General features: G+C 42.8%; 1 pseudogene; it reads right to left on the bottom strand.

Moving 5' to 3' along the window:
- Positions 1-3065: 3065 nt before the first annotated feature.
- Positions 3066-9888, bottom strand: LOC121852134 (annotated as a pseudogene).
- Between the last annotated feature and the right edge of the window lie 224 nt (positions 9889-10112).

Raw genomic sequence — 10112 nt, 5'->3', positions numbered from 1 at the left:
AGACTAACTTGAATGGATGCATATGTTGTGCAGCAATGCAGTATGTATAGAATTCATGACTGAACATAACTCCGCAAAACACTTTATTTAGAGATCATTGCTTTTGTCCAGGATCAGCATAAAATTACACAACCCATACCGCACATGCGACTAAAAATTGGAAATACATCCACACAGTAGTAAAATTTGTTGAAAATAGCGCATTTTCAAAAGTCACACACTCCGAATATGCAAACTTTATCCAAGCAATGTCTTCCCACCTCCGACCGCATAGCTGCATATCATGCATTCAACCCGCATAACACAGCGAAGTTTCGGTAGAAAGAGGTTCGCCACGTATATGCAAAATTGCCAAACCGAACCCGCATGAAGGGAGGTAAATCTCCACCATAAACATCATAACAATCCAATCTCAAGAGAAATGCTTCGTTAAAATGATCGCAGAGATCAAGCACATTGTAATCTCCTGGTCTCTCTTCTACTGCTACGCTCAACAGTCGTTGCCTCCACCTCCGTTTTCTAAAATGTGATCTACATTCTTGGCTGACTCCTCTTGGCTGACTCCTCTCCAATGTGTTTTGTTTGCCCCCACTTTGGAACTCATTCTATTTTTTTATCAATGTGACAATTCCAGAAGCTTGTTCATTACTTTTTGCCAGTATGAAAATATGAAAAAATAAGAATAGATTTTACCCTTTATGGAAATAAAACAGGTGCTAAGATCTTCTTGGTTCTTTCGGTAAAGTCACGTAGAAGGGAAATAATAAAATAATAAAAAATAAATATATAACAAATAAAATTCTCACGTCAGACGCTGTCTTCCCGACAGACGTGTTCTTCACCTGAGGACGGCTGCTTGCGTTGTGGCCGAAACGTCGTGAGAATTATTTTATTATGTTTTATGTTTATTTATTATTATTTTATTATTTCTCTTCTACGTGACTTTACCGAAAAAACCAAGAAATGAATCCCTGCAGTCACGAAAGCTTTAAATCGAAAGGTGCTAAGATGTTCAAACACCAAAAAAACATTTGCAAGGAATGTCTGCATTAATCACGCGTACTTGTGGTGAACATGCAAACAAACATGCGATATGCCAGAAACGCATTGTCTTTGAAACTGATTGGCCCACACCAGAGGCAGCCTTCTTTAGGGCCCAGTCTAACCAGTTTCAGACCAGAGAACGCAAAAAGGCAGACGCTTACCCCGAGCTAGAAATGCTCTCTGATAGTGCCTTGTTTTTGTACTGTCCGCCTCTTGACGTTCTCTGGTCTGACACTGGTGAGACAGTTTCAAAGACAATGCGCATGTTATATGTCCGTGCGCATGTTCGCCACAAGTACGCGTGGTTAATGCAGACTTCATTAATTGCAAAAGTTTCTATTTGGCGTTTGAACATCTTAACACCTGTTTTGTTCCGTACATTTTTTTTCATAATTGTTCATTCCTACCTGCCGTACCATCTCCAGTTCTCTCTGTTGCGGACCACTTTAGTGTTTAGACTAGAAACTTCTGCGTAGCTGACTGTGATTTTAAGAATTTTTTTATTTTAAATGTGTTTTTTAAAAATACATTTAAATCCGTGATTTTACACAAATACTGGATGCAAATTGGATTTTCTCGACGCGACTATGCAGAAGGAAGTATGCACGACTGCAAATTACAGTGCATATCATTCAAATAGGTGATGAAACATTTGGCAAACACAATAATTCTGCGATCTTGCATTGCTATACGGTACGATAAAGGCGTGCGTGTCATGTATTTAACTGCATCAGTAGAAATGTTGGGTCACAGTGTTAGGACTAAACCAGACTGACTTTATCAATCTGAATGCACGTAGAGACTAATTCACGACACAAATTGTAACAACTGCATAAAAGCAATAACGGTTATATTTCACTCCATACTCACTGCTCAATTCATTTTTACAGCACAAGATTTCGGTTATCTATACTGTATAACTAAAAAAACGGCTTCAAAGAGAACTAACATAAACAAGAATTGTAATGATTTGAATGTACCTCTGCTAACTACTGTTGTTCTCATATACCACTTAAATTAAACAAAATCGAGGGGGAAAAGCATAGGTATCTTCACCACGTGCATGAATTATAGTATTCATGTTATTCAGGGTGTCTGGGTTTATTTGAGCTGCGGGTCACGTTTGCTGCAGCCGATCTTTAAAGACATCAGTGCAGTAGCGCCATCTGCAGCTCGGTCTGTGTGTGGTGGGCTTGCACGATGGGTGTACAATCGGTGTGGACTTTAAATCATTACGATAAGACGCCCGAGTATGGAGATGATCTTGTATTTTAAGCAAGCTTATGACTCTGGGTTGCGCGAAGGCTTGATGGAACTGCTAGGCTGCTATGGAATCCCAAGTAAGATAAGTCAGCTGCCAAAAAAACGTGTATATGATGGGACTCAGGCCTGTGTACCGATAAAAGTAAGACATCAGAATGACTTGGTGTTAGGACAGGTGGTCGACAAGGTTGTATTTTTATCTTCCGCGTTATTTTAGACTGTGCGTGACAAATTCACGAACACCACTAATGGAGTTGGCACAAGAGATACCCCAGGCATCGAAGTAAATGAGCTGTGCGGATGATGCATTAGAGTCCTCGTAGTGACAGGAATGACTGAGCATGGTAATATTAGAAGCAAATGTGTTTCTAGGTTAAACAAAATACCCAATCCCCCTTTAGAACCCGATTAGTCCAGCTAAGATGCTTACAGTGATGGATGGACCATATCCGTGCTCTATCAGTGATTTATTAATAGGGCACGGATATGGCCCATGGACTGTAGGTTCCCTACCTACCATTGTTGTAAATATAGAAATGTTTGTGGCATAGAGTATTTGAGATACACTGGACTTGTGTTTACTCTATAGCAGTGTTCTTCATTGCCTCTGACACACCCCATCATCATCGTGTCGCTGTCAAACCCCAATGGTTTCAAATGTGTGGCGGCCATCACACTGATGGTGTCTATCGGCAAAAGTGGCACCCCCTTTGATAATAATGAGTGAATAACACTGCTCTATAGGGATTTGTATTTATTTAAGGCTGTAGTTGTTTATATTTGAACATGACCTCCGATGCGGGATGTACAATTCCAATACCAGCACGTGTCTTATCGGGAGGTGGTACTTTGCTCTGGGATCAAGAAGGTGTAAATCGTAGTAGGTAAGCATCACAATCATGAACTGCTTTACTTCATTCACTGCAAAGTAGCGACCTGGGCACTGCGCAACACCAGAGCCGAAGGGTAACCAGTAGTTCTTGATTTTTCTTTCTCCAAGGTAGAAGGATGTTTTTTTCGTGTCCATTTTCATCAAGGAACCGATTAAATATGAACTCCTAGGTGAAAGAAAATGTCACGATCAGATAATTCACACGGTCACAATCTATTTGCAATGGTTAGACATACAACAGGCTTGCACAGATATATGGCGTTGTTTTGTCAAATGCTGGTGAAATGTTTTAAGCAATCTGCTGGGTGTTCCACAGAACACTATATCCCAAAACCACAAAGGTGCAAAAAAACGTCTGGTTTTCACAGGGTTAATGTTCTGCCCAGTGGAATATGATTCCCCTACACAAAAGGAACTAGTTCCCCTTGCTGTATCCTCTCACTGTCTCTCTGAATTATCCGTCTTCTCCACTCTCATTATGTCTTTGATTTGACACTTGTCTCAGTTTTGTCTCACACTTGTACCTATAATATGTTGTTGCGTCCATCTGCGTCTCTATTGTATCTCATCTGTCTTTGTGGTCTTGAAAACATGACTATGCTTCTCACAGCCTTGTAAAAAAAGGTGTCTGTTTTGGAACCTCATTTGCCAGTAAAAAAAAATTTTTTTTACCCTTTTTTCTGGCAAATGACACCTTTTTTACAATGGGTATGCTTACCCACAATACCTGTAGTCGTAATGCAAACCAGCTCTCGTACTCTGATGGTGCATGTCTTTGAGTTGTGCGCCTTTTGGCGTCATCTGGTCCAACACCATGTGAGACTAGGCTCTAAGGAAAGCTGTCTCGGGTGTGGACCAACCAACTTCAAGGACAGTGCATACATTATCAGAGTTGTTTTTTTGTTTGCGTTACGACTGCAGGTATTGTGGTCTATGCAAACATGACTCCTTGTAAAAAAGGTGTCAGTTTTGTTGCCAGATAAAAGGGTAAAAAACAATTATCAGCCTTTTTGTTGTTGTTGAATGTCACTTCTGCTGTTGTCATCTTTTCGTTGTATTTTATCTCTGCGTTTCTCCATCTTTATCTTTATTGCTGGTGTTGAGTTGTATTACTCCATCTCTTATGTCGATAGCTTACACGCCATTCTCGTTTCCATCCCTCTTCATCGACATATTGCTCGCATGTTAAAAGTTCGAGGTATATAAATATAATGGTATCGTATCTCATTGTTTGCCCATTCAGCAAGAATTGTGATAAAGACCTTCCATTGAATGTGCTGTTAATCACATGTACTGTATACATACATACCTCTGGTTGTTCATATATTTTGGATCAAAGTGGATCAGAGGTGGGTACACAGCGATGCCGTCCCCTTTCGAATGTGGTACGCTTCCCGGAGTCCATGACCAAATCAAAGTCTTCCTTAGCAATCCTGAAGTGGAGGATGCGCTTGACAGTCTGAGGGCCTCTTTGATGGAGCTGTCTGTACATTTCAAAGAAACACACATAACTCATTATTATTAAAGACATTGGCAGGACCCTCCTGGACAAAGAGCCACGATACTCAATGAGGCTTTCCAGTGTAAACAAGCGTAATAATAAAAACATTTAAAAAAACTTTAAGTTAATTTAAATAGTTTTGCTACAAAAGTGAAAAAAGTGTCGTACTCACTCAAGATTGGCAAACTGTCAATTTCTTCACGAGTCAAGCAAAGTTTCCCGTTGAGGCCGGTGGACTGCTTTGTGTCTTGAATCAGCTTCTGAATTTCACTCCTTAGAGCTTTCAGAGCTTCAGGAGACCTTTAACAAAATCAGAAATGTCCTACAATTATTAATGTATCGAGCAGTGCTGAATTACAAGCACACACAACATACCAGATTGTCTCATTGTAACACCAAGCTATGCAATAAGAAAGTAATTTAGTTACCTTATGGAAGAACCCTGACCTTCTTACCGATTATTTGCCAGATTAAAGTCCAAGGCTAGGAATAAAACTCAAGCATTGTATAACATTCAACCATTGTTTTAGCTATAATTACTCCATTATATGTTAGTTTATTCTTTGCTAAGCGAGCTAGGATTTTGCATGCATATCCATGGAACAAGTACTGAAATTATATTTGAATGGCTGACTCACATACACTCGTTTATAAATGTGGTGGACTATAGAGCAATGACATTAGATATCTGATCTTCGGTTCAATTAATAATTTAAAACATTTCAGAATATAGAGCTAACCAACTATAAAGATTACAGCAAAGGCCATCATGCCTCCTAGTATTCCAATTTCGAATCACATCAGCCACGAGCCCGAAGATTTCTGTGCATCTCAGCATGTCACCTTTGCTTCCTTCGTGGAGATTCTGAGATTAATTAACTCCAACTATTGTCTGTGCTCGAGCGATGTAACTCAAACACAAGTTGGCGTGTGTTCTGTCTTACTATTGTTGTTGACAATGGGTGCATTGTTCAATATGAAACGTGTGTGACAAGGCACACATCATAGCCCGCAAGCATTGAGAATCTATGTTCATCGTTAACTCATTCTATAATTCCCCTACCGTAATCTGACAGGGGCACCGCCTTATCTATACATTCTCGAAGTTCAAGTTTACTTTGTTTAACAAGATGAGAACTTAAGAGACCACGATAGTGTCATATGCCAAGAGTTACCTGGGGCATTAGAGTCTGCGAGTAGGGGCAGGGCGATGATGAATGCATTTGTGTGTAATCCCAAATGATTAACTCGCGGGGTCATTTTCTAATTTGTCAAATCTGGACCCGGACGCCGGCACACAATGGCCTACAATTGTGGATGATGTCAGGGGATATGTAACGTCCCGTGTAAAGCGCACGGCTCACATTCTGACCCAAAGAGATTTCATTGGCGATCTGGGGAAACCTTGCTCAACCGAATTAGTTCTCAAAAATAACGCAATTGTTCATTTTCGCTCACAGTATATGGCAACAATAACAAAAAATGTGTGCAGTAAAATGAATGCAATTGATGTTAGAGGTTACCTTAAGACGTAATAGAGGCTCCAGAAAGCAGCCGGCAGTGAGTTGGCTTGAGACGCCCATAACATGGCAACATGTGTTCCTGCCTTCTCCGCCTCCTCATATCTGGAAACGGTGTCGTTCAAGAGCATTCGAAGTGATATTAAGGCGGACATGTTTTCCCTCTGTTTTAACTTGTCTTGCCGATGAATGTCGGTAAGTATTTCTCTGGCTTTGTAACCGCTCCTCAAGAGACGAATGGGGACTCCGGCTACCAAGGGAGGGAAAATTTTGTCAAACTTTTGAAACTGTTCCAATGTGTTTGAGAGAGTAGATGTTTTGTTGACACCGCCCGCCTGTGCTTCCTTTCCAAATAGAGTGAGGTATCCAGCTTCAAACATTATCCTGAACAGAACGAAAACAGTTTATCCTCTTTCCACTCGAGGTTCGGTTTCACGTCTTCGTTGTTGGATATGGCTTCTCGCAGGTTGTCCATCATGCTTTCAGTCACTGGATCCAGGGCGTCACCCTGGAGAGTTTTATGGAATGTCTGATGCAAGTCTTCATCGGTGAAACCAAACTTGGGATCCATATTTCGATAGCCAAAAACCTACACAGGAACACCACACGCCAAATGTAACAACAACAACAAATACAGAGAAAGAACTACAACTGATACCGCCACCTATGACATTCGAGGGGAGTGTGTTCGCTGTATCTGAACATCTTTGTTAAAATGAAATGGAATATATCAATGAAGTATTAGTTGAAAACAACTACACCTTACACACACACGTGTGTGAAGGAGGCCGCATGTGTATAACGGTCTTCGTTATTCAGCCATTCCAGCCAATCCCCTTTCCATCCATTCACAACTCTTAACATTAACGGACGTAGACAATTTTCGTTATCGCTAAAAAGGCAATAAAAAAAATCCGACATAAGAATTCATACGTAACACAAAGAAATGTAAATATTGTGGGTTTACTCTCCAACAAACCGGAGTGCTGTACTAGTAACAAATTGCCATGTTCTGTTTACATGACAATCCTGACTAATTCGCGTGTCGGTGGTGGCGGGTTTAACGACACATTTACGCGATCTAACCCAAAAACGTCTATTATGGACAAAAAATTCAACTTCGATCAATAGATGGCGCTAGTATTTAATGTGTTTAACCTGCAGTGGCAATCGATGGTAATAGCTCTCTGATGGATCGCACTGCGTCCGATGTGATCCATGACGACGAATCAGCGTGCTTGGCGTGCTGCTCTATAGACTTGTACTACAATTTTCATGTTCATATTGGGTCCGAAAGCCACATCGTATACGTAACATAAACAAACACTCAACAGATCTCGAGCTCCGGGTGACGAACCCATATATTCATTGGCAGACCTATGAGGATTCGTTTAACCTGGACAACTTTGGGCCTAAAGTTCCGCGGACGATGAAATGCCGGTCGCTAGCCCGTGCGAATTTATGTATAAACTTCATCTAACAAGGGCGCGGGTTGCCAATCCTGAGTAGTCCTATAATTTGAAGCCGGGGACGAGAGTTCTGGCGATGCGTTCTGCATATCGTAGGTGATTGTCTTAGGTCGACTCATTATCGTGCTTAATTGTGTGAGGATTCACACCCACTTAAGATGATTCCAACCTGATCCTGGCGATACCTTATTATTGCTTAAGCCTAATGGTTAAGAATCGAACTACTTTCCCCCCCGACGCTGGCATGACGGTCTCTATCGATTATACCTCAGTAACGTAGTAGTAAGTGAGCCTACGGTTGCTCGCGATATGCGAGGGATCATCGCGAGGACGCCCAGAGTGGTGGTACCGTGGACAGTTGTATCATCGTTATTGGGGTGTTATTTGGAGAGGGTCACGGGATGGAATCTTTGTATCCGCCTGGCTGAGCAATACTTAATTTATATGACCAGGTTCCGTGCCGAGGAAGAACCTCCGGGGTCCGTACACCTCCCAGCATTCACCGAACTAGTGGTGACCCGACACCTACGACTTTACGCCGTGTATGGACCCATTACATCTCCCCCTTGGCAGGCCACCGATTGATTTGATCCAGGCCCAACAAAAGTGCTCGAAGGATGGCGTCTCTTCAGCCCACCACTTCCGTATACGAGATTGCTAATTGACGATGGAGCCCTATAAGGAGGAATGATTTATCTAGATATTAAGTACACCTTCACCGCGCAACGATTCAAATTCGCCAGTTTGTCGCAATCTCCGGCCGAACTTATGCTCGATCTAGTGTCTGACTGAAATTCAAACTTCACGGACACGGGTGTAGCCTATGGCAACACTTGAGATGCTCATACTCTCAGGAAGCCCCCTATCTTTCAGTCAAGACATCTCTTGAGCAGACCAACGGTTTTGTGCCGGACGGTCGAAGTCACTGAGCGTGTAACTACTGCTCACTGTAACCCAGCTTAAAAGAAGAGTTATGAGACTTGGACTACAGCTGCATCGTCCCACTCATGCGAACAGCTCATTGCCTTCGAAGTGCAGGCCCACATGCTGTGTGATCATAGTGGTGGTACTGACCCTAGCGGATGTCTGAGTTGAGCTCTCAGTTATCCTGTCAAACATTGAACACCGCCATCATTCTTTTAATCCCTGCATAGTGCACAAAAATATCCCAGAAACCACGTTGCACGGAGAAGACGGTCAGTAGGTGCTCCGGCACACGTTGGGCCGTTGAGTCACGCGGCTGGTTGTTCCTTTCCAAAATTGCCGCTGTACCGCGCTATACACGACACAAAACCAAATAGCTGTCCAGTGTGATAGCTGTCATGAAGGTAGTCAACAGTAACCATCCGTCTCCCGTTGTCTTTGATTGACCTTTAACGACAAACACTCGAAAGGCGACATACGGTGCTGAGGGGGTAAGCCAATAACAAATGGCAATCGTAACGCGGTGCCGCAGGATCCGGGAAGACACATTTGATGTATTAACGGGGTACATAGCTAGTCTCCAAGTAATTTGATGATGTATGAACGAGAGGAGCGTCATTGTCACGCATGGTGACCTAAATTGGCAAGTAGACCAAGCTGTCAGTTTCGTGGTATCTTCCTCTCCCTGGCTAAGATCGCCCTATACGTCATATCGTCACAGCTACCACAGGGCAGCATGCATCAACACAGCCAGGTGTATAATAGTTCCTCTCCATTAATCATTTCTTCAGTCCTGTAAACCGTGCTTCGAGAGCCATGGCGGGTTACCCAAACGCACTCGCCTCATAACTTCTATTTACCTGTAAGCTCAGCTCGTTAAGAAATGGGACGATCGAATTATCAACTAACACACGATACGAGCGTTGGTCCTCTGACGTCAACATGCGTCAGCATGAACCTACAGATAGCGGTCGTCGTGATACAGACAAGTACTACCAAAGCCTAACCTTAGCGACCTGCCAGATCCTTTTGCCAAAAGCATAATATGTGTCCCCAATAAATTAATCACATTGCATGATCGTATAGCTGTGACTAGAACCCCACCGCTCGCGTGCCCCCACGATTGCTCGCTCGGGTAAGCCGCCCGCCTAGCGGTTCTATATTAGCGGCGGGTCTTTCGTACTTAGTTTGACGCCTAAAGTATACCTCGCCGCAGGTCCGCTGACTCGAGAAGCCGAAAGGGTTGTATCCCCATTCGAAGTACGGGAGTCGCATTACGGGTGTGGTGAGGGTGTTTGCAAGTATAGAGCCCAGCTAAGTACTCCTACGTTTCCTAAATTTAGAGTGCTGAGTGCCAGCATACTCAATCGAACTTGCTCTAAGGTGTGATGTAAGACTCACGCATACCGGAGGCTGACCATCCTCATGGCCGAACGGAAACCGCGAACCTGGTATCTTTTTGGCAATCCTTAGGTCTTCCGTTGAGGATTAGTGGATCC

Source organism: Callorhinchus milii, unplaced genomic scaffold (assembly GCF_018977255.1).
Source record: "Callorhinchus milii isolate IMCB2004 unplaced genomic scaffold, IMCB_Cmil_1.0 Scaffold456, whole genome shotgun sequence".
NCBI classification, from domain to species: Eukaryota; Metazoa; Chordata; class Chondrichthyes; order Chimaeriformes; family Callorhinchidae; genus Callorhinchus; species Callorhinchus milii.
The sequence above is the reverse complement of the archived record's forward strand: the minus strand, read 5'-3'. Positions and strand labels throughout refer to the sequence as shown.